An 18,595-nucleotide genomic window follows, 5' to 3' on the forward strand; every position below is an offset into this window, starting at 1 on the left:
GGGAGAAGCACGCAGAGCTCAGCAGTTCTGGTAAACGTCGAGACTTCCTCAAGCAGCTGATGGGCTGGGGTGTCCGATCTCATATTGATGACCTGTCCGGAGGATAGGCTACTCAAATGAAAATTCTGGAGCATTCACATGACCGTATGTATTTTGCGGACCACAAAACGGGACTGCGGAATGACCTTCACATGCGGACAGTACAGATAAGTGACTGCTGTATAACATGCTGCTTTCATCTCAGACCTCATATTCAATGTGACAGGTTCCCTTTAATATCCTACATAGGAAAACATTATTGGTTTGGACAAGAATTACCATGGACTGGGAAACCGTGATTGGTACCAGTTTAATTAAATCTGAGGGTTTTATTTTTTCCACTTTTCTTTGCCGCAAGCAACAAAAACAACTGATGTGCCAAAGCAGACTGCTCGTTCTGTCACGGAGACTAGAGGTTTTTTGGGCTTTTATGGTTCTTTCCTTTTAAAGTCAGTGGAAAACAGAATGAGGGCTGTAAACTCACGCCTTGTGTTTTATGAAGCAAATCTTTTATAAGACTTGATGTTAAAATCCTAAAATCATATGCACATACTTATGATTATGTCTACATTTGTGACATCTGGCCTGGCTAAGCTCTGTTCACTTAAATGGAGCTTAGCCGCGACCAGGCCAGTTGACACTGGTCGTGACGTCACTGGGCCAGCGGTAAATAGTGAGAAGGCCGCGGCGCTGCTGGAGCCCCGCTGCCTTCTCAAACAGCTGATTGGCGGGGGTCCCGGGTGTCAGGCCCCCGCCGATCAGATGCTGATCCATCCAGAGGATAGATCATCAGTTTAAACAAACTGCAGAACCCCTTTAAGCTGCCCTTTTTATTTATTGCTAGCAGAGTCTCCGGAAACTCTCAAATATATAGAGGACCCATCAATCAACGCTCTCCCCCCCCCCCCCCCCCCCCCCCCCCCCCCCCCCCCCCCCCCCCCCCCCTCCCCCATGGAACGAGGATGAAGCGTCAGTTGGATACTGGCCTGGTGTGCATGTTGACAGGGTCATTGGAGGGTGCAAGGGGCGATTTCTTAGATGTATGATTACACCGTGCATCGCAGAACCCTATTCACTATAATGGGATCTGGTGGGGATCAGGCCGCTTCTGGCATATATGCTGTATACAGCGATCAGAACAAAGTGCCATGAACCCGGCCTAAAGGTGGATTCAGACGGGAGGATTCTGCAGCCGATTGTTGGGAAGGAATCGTTTCTTCCTGGCAGTCGGCTGCTTGTTCAGTGAAAGAGCCACATTTACAGCAGTCTCCTTCACTTTGCTATTGCGATCGCTTGTCCTGATACAGCTGCATTGTTTCTGGGCAGTAGATTGCAGTTTAGACCACACGATCTGGTGCCCAGAAACTATTATCGGTGGTGCCTGCTTGAACATATGTTAGTTGTACTGTTTATTTGCCGATCCCTCCAATGTTGGCCAGGGGGCCACCAGAGCCGCCCTCATGGATGCCAGAAATGGCAAGTAATCTGACACTCTCGTCCTAACTTCTGAATTCAACTGTATTGCCATCTTGAGTCAACTGGAGTAGGAGGACCAAATGTGGCAGCTGGCCCTGGCCACCACAGAGAGGCAGCTTCTGCAAGGGTATTTTGTGCTGCTGGAGCAGTATATTGTGATGTGCTGGGCAGAGGTTTGCTACATTTTTTCCGGGGTGTTAAAAATACTCATCTTACCATTTTTGAGGAGTATTTTTAGCCGAGGAGGAGTGTGAAAGTTTAAGTAATTTTAATAATTTAATACGTAGCCTGCACTGGTTCACATCTGCGTTTGGAGCCTCCGTCACAGCTTTTGTTACAAAGACTGGACAAAAAAATCCTTACATGCAGGGCTTTTTTGTCTGGTAAAAAGAGAGGCTCCCAAACAAACGGATCCCATCATAGTCATTGGAGTCTGTCCAGCTCTGTTCCTCTCAGTTAGGCTGGGTTGACATCATGTTTCGGTCATACGTTTAACGTACATGAAAAAACTTATACTATAACGGACGCCTTAGACAGATGCCATACACTACGATTTCCCATCCTGCAAAAAAAAATTATTTTTTTTTTTTTACAATGGATCTCAATGGTGATGGATACCACAGTATGGCATCTGTCAGGCAACCATTAACATACAGTTTTTTTTTTTTTTTTTGTATACATTAAACATGACAAAAATCCAACACTTCTATGACGCTTGTACAGGCGTTATTGTGACCTCTGGTGCTGGGGTGGTATATTGTGCCACAATATGGCGTTGCTAGCGGTAAGTCTACTTGTGTTGGCCCCACCTTCTGTCAATCTGGACCCGACTACAAAATGGGGACACTTTTAGTTTTCTCCAGGGCCACATTAAGTTCACAGTCCGCCCCTAGTTGCTGAGCGAGCGAGCGGGGGCGGGGGGGGGGGGAAGCAAAGGATCCTCTGACCCTTGTTTCTACAGATTTGCGGGGATCTCAGTAGATGGTCTCACTGATGATATTACGGCATATTCTAATGATATGCCACAGCATTAAATAGCCCTTTAAGTAAAATCACTAAGTCGTTTAATTGGATAAATTCCTTGGGAGCGAGGAATCTTTCTAGGCCATGGTGCTAGAACAGTGTCCAAAATAAATATCTGTCAGCTTCCCGCTATGAGCTGTGAATGTTGGATACTGGACTGACTTTTTTTTTGTTTTTCAAGGAAATTGGCAGATTTGAGTCTTTTACATTATCTGATATTATCTTAAGTAAAAAGTGAGAAGCATATAAATGTATGGCTTGGCACCAGAAAGGAGAATCCCCATTGTCCTGTTTTACAGACAGAAAGTCTGTCCAAGCGTTCATATATCTTGTTGATTTTTAAGTGGTAAAAGCATGAGAGGACATCGCCTCCTAAAAACCTGCCGTACAGGACTATAAAATAAGCTGTTAGTGTTTTTGGCAAATATCAATGTTCTTCGAGTCGTTCACTTCCAAGTTTGCAAAATCTCTACTTTACAATATAGGAGCCTATACATTTTATAAAGAGCAGAGGAATATGTTGGCTCTATATTAATATTACTATTATTATTGCTGTAATATATGGATAGAAACCTAACGTGGCAGTTTTGTTCTCTGGACAGGGGTGCCTAGGAATGCCTTCAAATACTCCGACAGTGATCTTTCGTGACTCCCCCATAGACATACGTGCTCTGTTCTACAAGGTTGTATGTACTTTCAATGGGGAGAGAGGGGAAGAGAGACACTCTGGCGACAGATTTCCTTCTGTGGGAACAAAGATTGAGAGAGTCATTAATAAAGCTCCTGCTCTAGTGGCGGATCTGCCGAATTTATGTAGAGGCGCCGGCCTCTACATTACTTTAGCGCATCCCGTGCCACTTCTAAATGTACGACAGCTTCCTAAACCAGGCGTAGAAAATTATGAATGAGACTGGTCTGCCGGCCCTTCCCTGCCCACGCCACTTTTTTTTGACCTGGCATGAGTGAGGAAAAGTCGCACTCTGCGCCTGAAATATGCATAATATAGGCATATTTCAGGTTAATATATGACCCCTGATTGTTGAAATTCAACATGCACAATCCTCTCACCCAACCTCATCTATCAAAGAAGAGTTGAAAGCTTCCCATATACATTATATTGTTGGCTGTCCCACCCAAAGCAGTGGGGTTGACTAGCCATACTGTACTGTATATGGGGAGGGCCTTCAAGAGGTTTTCGGGTAATAAGTATTTTAAAGCAAGTGCTCGCAACCTGCCTGCTGAAACAGAAGATACTGCTCTAAGACGTTTTGGTCCTCTACTGTTTTCTTCCAGTAGTGCTTTAGCAGTGTTGTGGGGACAAGCCGCATGTCACCAGTTAAGCCAGTCATTGGCTAGAGGGGTGCAAGTGACCATGACCTTGCACCACCAGATGTAAAGAGTGCGAGGACTGGAAGATGGAGGCAGCACAGAGGACTGGAGCGACGTGAAGCAGGTAAGTATGAATCTTTTGTTTCAGCAGGCAGGCTGGTAGCACTTGCTTAAAAATAATTTGAACCAGAAAACCTCTTTAAGATCCAGAATGTGTTGAACAAAAAATGCCTAGTCAATCACTTGACCGTCACTCCAACAGCAAGGGGCTGTCCTGTGAATTATTTTCTTAACAAAAGTCCTGAAATACTACTTTAAGGTAATTTGTTTCTAGCGTGAAAACCTTTTCATGGTATTCTACTTCCATGAGTTCCCCTTGGCACAGCTGCTAATCTGTGCAGCTAGGGTTGGATGTCAATGGAATCGGTCTCCTTCCCCCTCTGACAGCTAAATACAAAGCCCTTTGCCATGCTACTGCAGAGGCGGTAGTCATTTCCTGATGAGCAGGGCAGAAAGTGCCATAGGCTTCTTTGGGTGCTGTATTACATTACTGTGCATGGCGCCATTGAATGGACTTGACATACAGTAATGGAGTCCTAGTGTAGACATATGGACATATTACCAGTACTTTGTTGTATTAAATCAGTGTAGCAGATCCAGATTTGTCAGTTGACGGTCTGAAATATATTACAGCTAAGTAGATAATGGTGGGTTACATCATTGTACTATAAGTTTTCACGTGCCTGCCCTCTTGAGCAGAGAGCATATTTCCACCTCCTGCAGCCTAATTGACTTGAGCGCTGGTAATCGCTTACCCTGCAGCTTGCACGCCTCCTGATATTACAGGAAAGCTTTCATTGTGACGGAACTAGCTGTCTCGTGTTATATGTACTAATATGTCATCATATCAGTGTTCTGTTCACCATTAAGGATTGTTTTACAGCCTTGAACTGTTCTAGAGGATCTGTCACATGAGCCGTTTCATTCAAAGCTAGGCAGGCCATTCTCTAGCTCTTGGTGAGAAGCTTCTGATCTTGTAGAAAGCCATCAGGTCAAGAATGGAGCTTTGTAGTAAGAAATACAAGAGCTTCCACAAAGCAATGATTTCAAGTGTCACAACAGTCACGTAGTCCAAACTTTGGACCAAAGAGTACTAATTCTTTCTCCTCGAGGAGAGCGTTTCTTATAGGCCAGGTAATGCTTCTCTAAAAAAAGTTAGGCAAGTTACACATAGCTCTCCTTTCACAAAAAGAGAAAGATGAGTCACTAATGCCAACTGAGATTAGAATATGACCACATCTGCTGACATTAGAGGCTTAGCGTTCTTTTCTTGTTAGAAAGCTAATTTGCCTATTTTTTATTTATTTTTTTTTCTCTGAGGAGCATTGCCTGGGTTAAGACTCCTTACGCCTCCTTAAACCTGCTCTAGGCCTACAAACCAAAAAGTTAGGCACTAGAAGCTACTTTTAGGTGCATTAGCTACATGGCTGCAAGAATTCCCTTTTTCTCTAAAATACATATTAGGCTAGGTTAACATCTGTGTTTGTATTTTGTTTTTTGACTGACACCACTGTCTATAATGGGGTCCCTTTGGGTTTCCATTGCAGGGTCTGTCATTTTACCGTGAAACCTAGCGCAGCATGTTAATGGAGCACCCAATTTCCCGACGGAGATGTGAACCTAGATTTAGGTGAATGTTGGCCAAAGAAGCCTGTTTCGGCTACTGTAACCATCTGCGTATGGGATGTTCAGCCTCTCGCCCAATGTCCGGGTGAAAGAAGGTCTTTAAGCATGCCAAGTCTGGCAACGGCTTATTTTTTTCTCTCCCCATTGAGAACACATGCACAAACAAATAGTTGTCCGCCTAAGGGGCCTGTGTGCCTCTTCATGGGTTCCTCTCCTACAGAATGTAATAGCGTAGTCTTTGGTTTTCACCCTCTTAGAACTAAAACCCTTTTCCTGTATGCTTGTGATCTATGGGAGGCAGAACATAAAAGCAGGTCTGTTTTACCATGTGGTTTCTGAAGTCCTTGGGTCTACTAGCTGAAGTCATACATCCACGTCTTTACTAATCAGTTCATCTCTCCATCACCAGAAAGGGGAAATCTAATCTCCTGACTTCCATTTCCTTTCTCATTTCAAAAAGTAAAATGAATTGGAATGGGACAAAAGCAAAGTTTTCAGTTTTTGAAATGTTAAAAGCAGGAAGGTTAGGGTGTGATGTGCTGCAGCCCGATACACTGATACAGATGCTTGTGATTACATCCTCCGCAGACCATTGTTGGAAAGCTTCATCCCATTTTCAATGGCTGTCGAGTAGCAGATGTGGAATTAGGTTTCAAACAAAATGTGTATGTAATGGCTTGCATGTGGGCAGAAATGTGTAACATCAGACCGGTTGTAGGGGAAAATGAGCACAACCGCCACTTTCTTCCTATTACGAATCAACGCAATGCTTTTCTGCAGGTCTAGTGATGAAGATGTGTGACATCATTGAGGTTATATACGTCTGTAATGTTTCTTCAAGGCCTTTCCATTTAAAAAGCCTATGATGGCCTATCCTCATCAATATCTGATTGGTGGGGGTCCAACTCCCAGCACTGCTGCTGATCAGCTGTAAGAAGAGGCCACAGCACTCCGTGAGTGCTTAGGCCATGTGACACTTTCATAGGACACCTGGTCCAGACACAGATCAGTTCTAGTCAAGTGAATGGACCTAAGCTGCAATACCAAGCACAGCCTCTATACAATGTATGGCACTGTGCTTAGTAAGCTGCGAGGAGGCAACTTCAAACTGCTTACTTGGACACCCGCCAATCTCATAATGATGCGGACTAGGGCTGCAACCATTTATCAAAGTTATCGATAATATTCGGTAACTGGATTCGTTGTCAACGAATCCCGTTATCGAATAATCGGCCAATTTGTTGCTATGCGGGCGGGAGCTGGCGGTCAGGAGCTATGCCTGTGGGTCCTTGAACTTTTACTCAGCGCATCTTTATTACCTTACAATGAAGCTCCAGTAACATGCAGAGCAGGCGGCGTAACGTCACTCACTCACGTGACGCCCCTGCTCCGTCTGCTTCATTCATAAAGTGAGTAACTTTACGCCGCTGCCCGCTCTGCCTGTTACTGGAGCTTCATTGTAATGTAATAAAGATGCGCTGAGTAAAAGTTACTGCCAGAATAGTCTGCTGCTGTGAGCGGCGGGGCCGGGGCTGTTATGGGGAGGGGGATCTGTGCACTGCTATGTGGAGGGGGATCTGTGGATGGCACTGTTGTGGGGAGGGGGATCTGTGGATGGCACTGTTGTGGGGAGGGGGATCTGTGGATGGCACTGTTGTGGGGAGGGGGATCTGTGGATGGCACTGTTGTGGGGAGGGGGATCTGTGGATGGCACTGTTGTGGGGAGGGGGATCTGTGGATGGCACTGTTGTGGGGAGGGGGATCTGTGGATGGCACTGTTGTGGGGAGTGGGATCTGTGGATGGCACTGTTGTGGGGAGGGGGATCTGTGGATGGCACTGTTGTGGGGAGGGGGATCTGGGGATGGCACTGTTGTGGGGAGGGGGATCTGTGGATGGCACTGTTGTGGGGAGGGGGATCTGTGGATGGCACTGTTGTGGGGAGGGGGATCTGTGGATGGCACTGTTGTGGGAGGGGGATCTGTGGATGGCACTGTTGTGGGGAGGGGGATCTGTGGATGGCACTGTTGTGGGAGGGGGATCTGTGGATGGCACTGTTGTGGGGAGGGGGATCTGTGGATGGCACTGTTGTGGGCAGGGGGATCTGTGGATGGCACTGTTGTGGGCAGGGGGATCTGTGGATGGCACTGTTGTGGGCAGGGGGATCTGTGGATGGCACTGTTGTGGGGAGGGGGATCTGTGGATGGCACTGTTGTGGGAGGGGGATCTGTGGATGGCACTGTTGTGGGCAGGGGGATCTGTGGATGGCACTGTTGTGGGGAGGGGGATCTGTGGATGGCACTGTTGTGGGGAGGGGGATCTGTGGATCCAGTCTGGATCCGAAGAGCTCCGGCATGCTGTTGTCTACCGGAACAGACTGCCGGAAATCTGTCACAGATGTGAAACTAGCCTTTACTCATCAATCGCGTATAGTGGCTTGACTCGCCATTTAATCTATAACCAAAGTAGTTCTCATAGTCTGCCGTTTTTAGGAAAAACTTTAGGAAAATTTCCACTTTCTGTAATTTGGTTCAGAGTGGCCTTATGCTTTGAATATAAATCTATATACCGTCCCTATTGCCTTTTTATGCATGTGAGTTATGGTAAATTATGATTGTTTTAGCTGAGAATTTTGAGCAGTGCTTATTGTTTGTTCTGTAAAGTGTAATAAAGTTTAGTGGGTAAATAAGCCGCTGGCTAGTCGGTGGTGATGGCACTGCGCACCATTAGGCGGAATGTTTTCGCTGTGTTGTTTTCATTGGTCTTTGTAAACATGGAAAGAATGTAATGTGGAAGTGTTTATAGCCTGGTTTATGGTGACTTGTGATGTGAGATGATGGAACATCCCATATGTGCTTCTTAAAAGCATGGAACAATAAAACAAAGCCTCTGTCCTCCGTTTTAGTGGAGTTCTGATGAGATCTGTCAGTGTTTGTTCCTGGTATTACTGCAGTTATATGTCCATCATCGCTCATACTCTTAACGGAGGGTATAATTCAGAGCTAGTCGTAAAAGTTTACATAATGCCCACCATAGTTTTAGTATTCGGGATTAAAGTGCATTTACCCAAAGAATAGCTGTATATAGAAGTGTCTGTCTGAAAGGGTCCCTCATAGAGACAGACCTTTTTATTCATAAACTAAGCTAGTGCAGGTTATTGTACCCACTGAACACTTCCCAAAACCCATTTTTGGGGCTACAGGAGCTTAAGGGGCTTTACGATGTATGCACTAGCAATATGACCTCTAAGATGCCATATTATAAGGAGGATGAAATTATTGCTTAAAGGGGTTATCCCATGGATAATGTAAAAAATGAAAATCTGACATCATATAGTACATGACAATCTCTAACAGCCCTGTACCTCACATGGATCCAGAGATCTCCCCATTCATTGCTCTGCTAGATTTATATTAAGCTGACAGCTCAGGGGAGTGTCTTCTCTGCTGCAGATAAGGGGGCGTGTCTCAGCTCTGCCTATCACAGCTCATGCAGTTGAAGGATGAAACTGAGCATGTGTGGCCATCTCCGTGAGCTGGACAAAGAAAAAGGAAAAAAAAAACTGAGTAGGTGGCGCTATACAGATACATTTTATTGAAAACCTTAATGGCTATGCTAAATTTATTACATGCAATTACAAAAGTGTTCAGATACAGGTGCTGGTTCGAAAACTGTAGAATATTTTTTGTGGCCATAGGTCTTTTCCAGAAGAGTAAAAATACTCCCTGACCATTTTTGAGGAGTATTTTTACCGAGGAGGAGTACGAAAGTTACGGTCATTAACGTACATAATACATAGGCCTGCACTCACTCACCTCTGCGTTGGAGGCTGCGTTTTGAGCCTCTGTTGAAAGACCAGACAAAAGCCTCATATGCAGCACTTTTTTGTCTGGTAAAAAGACAGGAGCTGAAACTGAACAGATCCAATCATAGTCGGCAGAGTCTGCTTCCTCCCTGTGGGGTGACAGGAGGAGGGGGGCGCAGGGTTACTAGTGGGGTGACTGGAGCAGAGAACTGGGAGACTGGGTGGAACCATGATTGGGGGAAGGGAATCCCTTACGTGAAGACTGACTTTAAACTGCCACAACACGGCTGGGGGGGGGGGGGGGGTCACAGGCCTGGGGGCAGCTCTTCTCTCAGATCAGTCACGCGAGTCCGCGGATCCTTAGCTCTCCAGCGGCCCTGTCATGTTTCCCGGGGTCCATGGGCAACACGCCCTGCTCTCCTTACTACAGCCACCCCTGTGAGCCGGCCCCTCCTCCTTCCAGCTCCCGCCGGCTTCCCCTGCCTAACCTGACCTGTATCCATGTCAATATCTGTATTTACAAAAAAAAAATACATGAACTCTTGCAGTTTTCGAATTGGCCACAAAGCGTGATAGGCACCACTTCTTAGGGTCCATTCACACGTCCACAAATTGCGGATCCGCAAAACACGGACACCGGCCATGTGGGTTCCGCACTTGGCTGGCACTTTAAATAGAATTGCCTTTTCTTGTCTGTCTGCGGACAAGAATAGGACATGTTCTATTTTTTTGCAGAACGGAAGTGCGGATGCGGACAGCACACTGTGCTGTCTGCATCTTTTGCGGCCCCATTGAAAATGAATGGGTCCAGATCCGTTCCGCAACGTTGCGGAACGGATACGGACCCATTTTGCGGACGTGTGAATGGACCCTTAGGCTACATGCACCCGACCGTTCCGTTTTTTGCGGTTCGCAAACTGCGGATCTGCAAAAAACAGAAGCCGCCCGTCTGCCTTCCGCAATTTGCGGAACTGGCAGCCCATTGTAGAAATGCCTATTCTTGTCCGCAAAACGGACAAGAATAGGACATGCTATATTTTTTTTGCGGGGCCACTGAACAGAGCAAAGGATGCGGACAGCACACAGAGTGCTGTCCGCTACTTTTGCAGCCCATTGAAGTCAATGGGTCCTCACGCGAGACGCAAAAACTGCTGCTCGGATGCGGACCCGAAAAACAGTCGTGTGCATGAGGCCTTAGTCTGTACAAATCACTGTACTGCAGCTATTTGCTTATCATTAAAGGCAGGATTAGAATGACTGATATCACCTATATAACCTATACCAGTGATAGGCAAACTGCGGCTCTCCAGCTGTTGCCAAACTACAACTCCCACCATGCCCTGCTGTAGGCAGTCTTTGCATGCTGGGAGTTGTAGTTCTGCAACAGCTGGAGAGCCGCAGTTTGCCTATCACTGACCTATACACATAGATAACATAGGATCCACCCTTCACAATATCATGTGGAGGAAAAAGAATCTAAAAAATCAGAAAATCGAAACAGATTAGAGAAAATATGTGCCACCATCTGGTTTTAAAGGGGTTGTCTCACTTCAGCAAATAGCATTATGTAGAGAAAGTTAATGCAAGGCACTTACTAATGTATTGTGATTGACCATATTGCTTCCTTTGCTGGCTCGATTTTATTTCCATGGTTATGACCACCCTGCAATCAGTGGTGGTCGCGCTTGCACACTATTGGAAAAAGCAACAGCCTGTGCGCAGTCCCGAGGTCCCGGCCACCAGAGAGGCCGGCGCTTTTTCCTATAGTTTGCAAGCACGACCACCACTGATGGATTGCAGGGTGGTCATAACCATGGAAACTAGCAGTGTGTAATGTGATGGGAAAAATGAATCCAGCCAACAAAGTAAGCAAATAGGCACAATCACAATACATTAGTAAGTGCCTTGTATTAACTTTCTCTACAAGATAAGTGCCATTTGCTGAAATGAGACGACTACTTTAATTGGTAGAAAAAAAAAATCAGCAAAGCATCCGCTTCAGCTCTTATGACTATAGCCCCCGATTGGTTCCCCGATTAGTCTTGTCAGATCTCCATCATGGCTCGTTCTTTCCAAACACTCTCACTACCTTCCATGCTTAATTGGATTTTAACACTACTTCCGTTAGTCATCTGGAAGCAATCAAGGAACAATTTTTTGTGTTTTTTCTCTTTGCGTAATTACTAATTGTGGTTTATGCAGTCAGTAAGGTTGTTAAATCATTGGAACTAAAGAAATCTCATCCCGTATTGTTTTTACGCTGTCGTTTGTTTTTATTAGTGAATAGGATGACTCATAAAAGGTCTAGGGCGATACCGCATCTCCCTGTGAGCGCTGCCGTAAAATCACACATGCAAACCTAATGTCTTAATATAGGGAAGAGTCAAAAAAATGGTGGAAATTCTCAATGCTACTATTCAGTGGAAAAGCCTTGGCGAGCCTCCCTTTGTTATCAGTACCACGAAAGCTGAGACATTTTATTGGTTTCTTTCCCATTGTTATATAGTGCCGACATATTCTGCTGCTCTGTACAGAAATGGTCACCATTCAGATCAGCTCTGGTCCACAGCGGTGCTCACAATTTAATTTCTTATTCTCATACTAGGGACGATTTGATAAGAAGCAAATAAAAAATGTGTGTGTTTTTGGCGTATGGTAGGAAACCAGAGTATGCAGGGGAAGCCAGTACAGACTTGGGGAGAGGTGACAAACACCATGCACATTGGGCCCTTGGTTGGATCCAATCTCAGGACCCCGGTGCTGCAAGGCTTTTTATGGAGCCACCGTGCTACCCACAACAGTCCTCTTTTCTGGATTTCAATATTGATTGCCTATTCTAAAGATAGGTCATCGGTATCGGGTTGGTCCTAGTCCAACTACCGGCACCCCTGGTGTTCAGTGTTTCAACAGGCCACGGCCTCTTCCTAGACCAGTAACATCACGTTCATTGATCACCTGGCCTATTTGCCGCACAGTCCCATTTAAGTGAATGGGTTTTGGCCACAATACCAAGCACAGCCACTATACAATATACGGCGCTGTGCTTGGTAACTTGTGAGCAGGCCGCAGCACTTACTAAAGCACCGCAGCCTCTTCGAACAGCTAATAGGCGGGGGGTGCTGGGAGTTGGACTCCATTCGATCGATTCAGATATTGATGAGCTATCCTGAGGATAGGCCATCAATACTGAACTTCCGGAAAACCCATTTGAAGGGAATCGGTCAGCAGGTACCTTCCTTTCAAACTGTTTGCATAGATACATGGCTGCGATTCAAGTGACTGAGCCTGGGAGGCAATACCAAGCACCGCCACTATACGATGTATGCAGTGTATAATGATGTACTTGGTAAGCTGTGAAGAGTACGCAGTGCTCACCGCCGTGGCCCCCTCCAACAGCTGATTGGAGCGAGTGCCAGATGTCAGACCCCCACGATCAGATATTGATGACCTATCCTAAATATAATTCATCATGTACTCCCAGAAAATCACTTTAATATGTTCCCGCCTGGATATGAATGGCCATGACTGCAGTTTTACACAGTGCTGCTGGTAATAAAAGAACAGCGCTCAGCTGGATGCATTAAAGTCTTACAAAATAGTCAATCTTCTTGTTTTACGCAACTTTTATGTGTGAGCCGGTTATAAATTGTCTGTTTCTGCAATATCAAAAGAGCATGACTAACGTTTTATGGCTTGTCGATGCGAAGACCAGCACGGGTTGTTGAGTTCATTTCAATCTTAGAGAATGATAAAAAGAAACGTCTGCCGGAGAACAAGGCCGAGAAGGCACCTGCCCTTCAAAAAATCATGTTAGGACTGAAGAATAGCTGACTGTTCAACAGGGGACGACAGCAAAAAGATAAAACCAACAAAAACCCCTCAAACACAAAGAAGTAAGAAGCCATGTTGTACCTTGGAATCAAACCAGAGTTCGGGAAAAAGTTTTTAATCTTTGAAGTTATTACCCGAAGTCTTGTGAGACTTCACAAAGTAATATCTCCGGCTCATCTAAGCCAATACATTCAAATACTGTACGAAGTGCTTGCTCCGTACAGTATCCAAATGAAGTTTTATGCTAATCGACTACGGATGTTTCATCTGAAGTAGATTTGCTCATCCCTAATTGTCATCCTGATGCCACCCCCAATACTGTGTCCACTGTGTTTCCCAATGCCCACAAATACTGTACTATACTGCAAAAATAGTGCCATACTATGCCTAGTAATACAGCTTCCAGGCTGCCCTTAAAGGGAACCTGTCATCAACTTTATGCTGCCCATACTAACGGCAGAATAAAGTACAGACGGGAGTTGATTTCAGCGGTCTGTCATTTATAAGTTAAAAATAAGTGGTTACCGACAACCAACATCAGCCATTGCAGACTGTACTTATTGTGTATTATTGCAGATAAACATGTGACCGCTGATGAAGGTCTAATTTGACCGAAATGTTCGGTCTAGATATTCTGGTTGTACCTTAGAAATATTGGGCAACTGGATGAAACTAAATAAACACTTTAAATTTATAACACTGAAAATCTGTGTGCCTCAATTTCACTATATGTACATTGGCTGATTTCAGCCCTTAAGTGGCACCAGAACCTATCGAATAGAATGCGGTTCTCCACTTCATCATATAATCATTGCAGACTGGGCCTGGAAAAGAGTCAGTGTGTTATTGTGAACAAGAGCCCGTGCCCTGCGCGATCCAGAACAGGGCAAGGGACCGCATCGGAGCATGAGATGCTCCGATACTAACATCAGGGGGGCTGCCTGGGTGAAAATATGGGTATGTCCAGGTTCAGCTCTGAACCCGGACAACCCCTTTAAGGGAGATATATACCTGTACTTGCGGGGTAGGGTACCCCCAGCTGATGCTGCCACCCTGCTTAATTTGTTTACAATATGCCTCCTACACCCCGCTGTGGCCCGCCGGATTTCTCCCACTCAGTATGCTAATACTGAGCATCGGAACAGGGAGGAGGAGACGCCAGGGTTTCTCAATGGGCGTCTCCTTCTCCCTGGTTGTAGCGCTGTCCAATCACAGCGGAGAGCGTCACAGCTAGGAGACGCCCATTGAGAAACCTTGCTGTCTCCTCCTCCCTGTTCCGATGTTCAGTATTGGCATACTGAGCTGGAGAAATCCGGCGGGGCGCAGGAGGCATATTTAAAAAAATCAAGCAGGGTGGCAGCATCAGCGGGGGTACCCCGCAAGTAGAGGTATATATCGCCCTTTAATAAAATCGCATGAAAGATCCTCTTTAATATCTTGTATGATCTGATATGACTAATATATAACATTGTAGCAAATTTGCGGTTTTAGTATTTGCTACGGAAATGGTCTGGCTCCCTATAGAAGGGGAATGTGTTATTGGCGAGAGACTTGCCAGTGTGGTCGTGGTTAGTGACGTGGTGTCCATATCGATTTATCTATCTCAATATATCTATATCTGCACTGTTTCCAAAACAGAAAATAAATTTATAGATGGACCTAACAATAGCTGCCTTGATCTGCTGAGAGTTGTAGTACCGCGAGGAGGAGTTAAACTTGTAACTGGAGATTTTTACAGCTCCACGTCCTGTGAAATCCAATAAACGGAGGGGTTTCCTTACTCATTGAAATCTCTCTTCCATGCTCGCCATGGCTGTGTTCTGTAATACAATCTATTTAATGAGATGTTTGCAGAATCCATTGCGTTCCCTGTAATCCCCAGATTATCTGTGTAGACTTCCAATGTGATACGTGGCAGGTCTGCCTCTGTTTAATAGGTCATACGCTAGCGGATCAGATCAAATAATTGTGCTATTTCCATACAGAGATATTGTGTGTGTGATGTAATGCATGGTGTTTCTGGGTCAATGTGTGTGCTTACAGGGATTAGAAAAAAAAGGGCTCTCCCCCTCGAACCAGCTGGAAGTCTTTTCATCTTCGGAATACCCACTGAAAACAACGCCGCCCTTGTCTGTGTGCTGTATCCGGTATCATAGCTCTGTGTTCCAGGTGAAATGGTTTGAGAATATAGCACATAGCCCATGTGAATGACAGCAGCCCTGCAGTAACCAGCTCTGACCACTACACAATGGATAGCGCTGTGTAGCTCCAATGCCTGTTTCCAGAGCCTGAGCTCCTGCAAAACCGCTGATCGGCGCCACTGCCTATCTGTTATTGATGGCCTATAGTAAGGAGAGGTCACTGACCAGTAAAATCTGGACAACCCTTTCAAATGGTGTTGATCTTGTGGTAGTCCAAACTGGACCATCCATATAATTATTTAAGTCTAGAATTGCCTCTATTACACAATACAAGTCTCATCTTTGTAATAGAGATATTATATTTATCATTTCAGGAATGATTGAATACGTATCTGGCTGGACCCTTGGACATGTTCTGAGTGATGTGAAAGGTAAGTGAGATGTTGAGGTTTCTGAGGAATGGGATATCCTTGTGTATTATGGCGGATCACAGCCTTTAAGAACCTTCCAGCAATTGATCAAAGAGATTTGACCAAGGTGGTTGATGGTTCACTGACCTTTCGTTCTGGGACACATCTTTTTAGGGATTGCTGCTAATAGGAAGCCATCATATAATGCATTTCTCCTATAGCCTTCATTGCTGCTCCAGACCCTAAACCCCTTTCAGATGACCACCCAAAATGGCTTTGAAAAAGTGTCTTCTAAGAGGTGGTCTTCTGAAAGAAGATGGCTAGCGTGCATAATCTATGGTGGTAAAGAAACAGGATATCTAGTCTGGATGTTGCGGTGGTCTTTCTGCCACTTAGATGCATGTCTGTCCATCTGTAGAAAGGATGGCGCAAATCTATGGGAGCGTTTCTTTGTTAGTGGCTTTCTGATCTAGTTCATAGAAGAGACTGACAGATCAGTTTAGCTATCATGAGTGTTGGAGGTCAGAAGATCAGAGATGAGGCTTCACATACGGTAAGCCATCAGCTAACAGGACTGAGAAATGATACTCTGCGAACGTTTAGCCGTTTTTTTAAGATATAGGGGTTAAAAATCAGTTGGTTAAATCTAATTGATTTGATTTGACTTTTTAAGATACATGGGTTAAAAAAAAACAAAAAAAAAACTAAGATTTTTTGATAAAGACCAGTTGAATTTTTTTTTAGCCTAATTGCAATCTCGCCCATAGCCTTTAAGTCTCCATATGTACTGGAGTTGTCTTGACTTCAGTTTTCCCTTTGTGAGGCCTTATGTACACGAACGTTGTTTGGGACCACATCATTTACTTCTATGGGGCCGTAAAAGATGCGGACTGCACACTCCATTGCTCCGTTCCATGGCCCTGCCAAACAAATGGAACATGTCCTATTCTTGTTTTGAATTTAACACATTTCCATTTATGGGCGTCCTGTTCCGTTCCGCGGATTGCCCACAGGTGGCATCCATGGCGCGGTTGTGTGCCTGAGGCTTAAAGAGGACCTTTCACCTATTCTTACCCTATGAACTAAGTATACAGACATGTGGAGCGGCGCCCGGGGATCTCACTGCACTTACTATTATCCCCAGGCGCCGCTCCGTTCTGCCGCTATGCCCTCCGGTATCTCCGTTCCCTAAGTTATAGTAGGCGGAGATACCAGTCCCTAAGTTATGGTAGGCGGAGTCTGCCCTAGCGCTGGCCAATCGCAGCGCAGAGCTCACAGCCTGTGAGGTTATTTTCTCCCAGGCTGTGAGCTCTGCAATGCGATTGGCCAGCGCTAGGGCAGACTCCGCCTACCATAACTTAGGGAACGGAGATACCGGAGGGCATAGCAGGAGAACGGAGCGGCGCCTGGGGATAATAGTAAGTGCAGTGAGATCCCCGGGCGCCGCTCCACATGGCTGTATACTTAGTTCATAGAGTAAGAATAGGTGAAAGGTCCTCTTTAAGGCTGGTTTCAAACCAGCTTTTCCTTTCCTTGTAACGTGGCTTGTGTGGCAGACACATTTCCTGGACTGACTGCCGCTCAGCTGATCCAGACTCGATGCATCATAGTTATCTTTGACGCTTGTACTCAAATTGGAGCTCACAGCGTTATAGGTCACTTTGCTGCAGTGAGTACGGGTCAGCTGGGAAATACGGGGGTCACGCGGACTGCACGCGCTCATCTAAAACCGACCTAGTAGAGTAACTAGATCATCTCTAGCTTTTCAGCTTGGCCTTCAAGTTCCTGGCCAATGTTGGTGGACTAGTCCGCTATATTGGATCAGGTTTACAGCGGGTGATGTTTTCCTATTTGCATTGGTAATTGAGAGCACAGTGTACACCTGATTTTAGTGACCCAGAATAATAACCTGTTTAGGGCAGCACGGTGGCTCGGTGGTTAGCACTGTTTTCCTTGGGGTCCTAGGTCCGAATCCGACCAAGAACATCCTCTGCATGGAGTTTGTATGTATGTAGTGTGTAACTAATGACTGTAAAGCGCTGCAGAAAATAGTAGCGCTATATGAGTGCATTAAATAATTACCAGTCACCTAAAGCAGCGATAGCTCAGATCTGAAATCTCTGGTCGATTAGTAGCAGAATTAGTTGTTCTGTTTGGACCCAGCCTATGAGACGCGCATCTGGAAATCCCGCGTCCTGCTGTTTAGATGAGAGATTGCCTCGTAGAGGATCAGTCTGTCTGCAAGCTCCCCGCTGATATCTGTTTAATCCCTTCTAATAAATCTTTGTGTTATTTTCACGGACCCGGATCTGGAAGCCAAGAATCAGGATGAGGGCAACCCAGGAGCACCCTGTGCGAGAGACAGTACGGATCAGGCATGCATGACACATCAAAGCCGCCGGGCTGCTGATGTGCGGTAATGCGTGGTAGATGGGGATTAATGTGTGAGCACATTTTTCCTGACCTCATAACCAGCACAAAGCAATACGATAGCCTTGTTTGTCCAGTCTCTGATACGGAGCCGCTCTTGTTGAAGGGGATTTTCTCGGGGCGTCTTTCAATAACGAGACGTGCTTGGCGTCTTCCTGCTGCTGTGATTACATTAGGGGATGGATTGACACGGCAGTGTGCAAAGATCACTATAAACTGGCTTCACATGACTTTCTTGATGATGATAAAACAATGTAGATAATCTGCAGCGAGGCACATCCATTATAGTCAATGGGATCTATTAGACTCCGTTCCTGTTCGTTATGCGCCGAATCTGGCACTTCTGTTATTTTCGTTCTTCAGCTCCTAGAACAGTGAAAGCCGAAGAACCGTCGTCTTGGATCTTAACATGCCGTAGTGGGTGATA

The 18,595-nt window shown here is 45.5% G+C and overlaps 1 protein-coding gene across 2 annotated transcripts in view; it reads left to right on the forward strand.

Moving 5' to 3' along the window:
* The window catches only part of LHFPL2 (LHFPL tetraspan subfamily member 2), a 115,233-nt gene that overhangs the window by 25,360 nt on the left and 71,278 nt on the right, over positions 1-18,595 (forward strand). The window contains exon 2 of one of the 2 annotated variants that reach the window (XM_040421391.1): positions 15,703-15,759. The exons of the other annotated variant lie outside the window; for it this stretch is intronic. The gene's annotated coding sequence lies outside the window, so the exon portion shown is untranslated. The remainder of the gene's footprint in view (positions 1-15,702; positions 15,760-18,595) is intronic. 2 annotated transcript variants of the gene reach the window in all.

Source organism: Bufo bufo, chromosome 2 (assembly GCF_905171765.1).
Source record: "Bufo bufo chromosome 2, aBufBuf1.1, whole genome shotgun sequence".
Taxonomy (NCBI): Eukaryota; Metazoa; Chordata; class Amphibia; order Anura; family Bufonidae; genus Bufo; species Bufo bufo.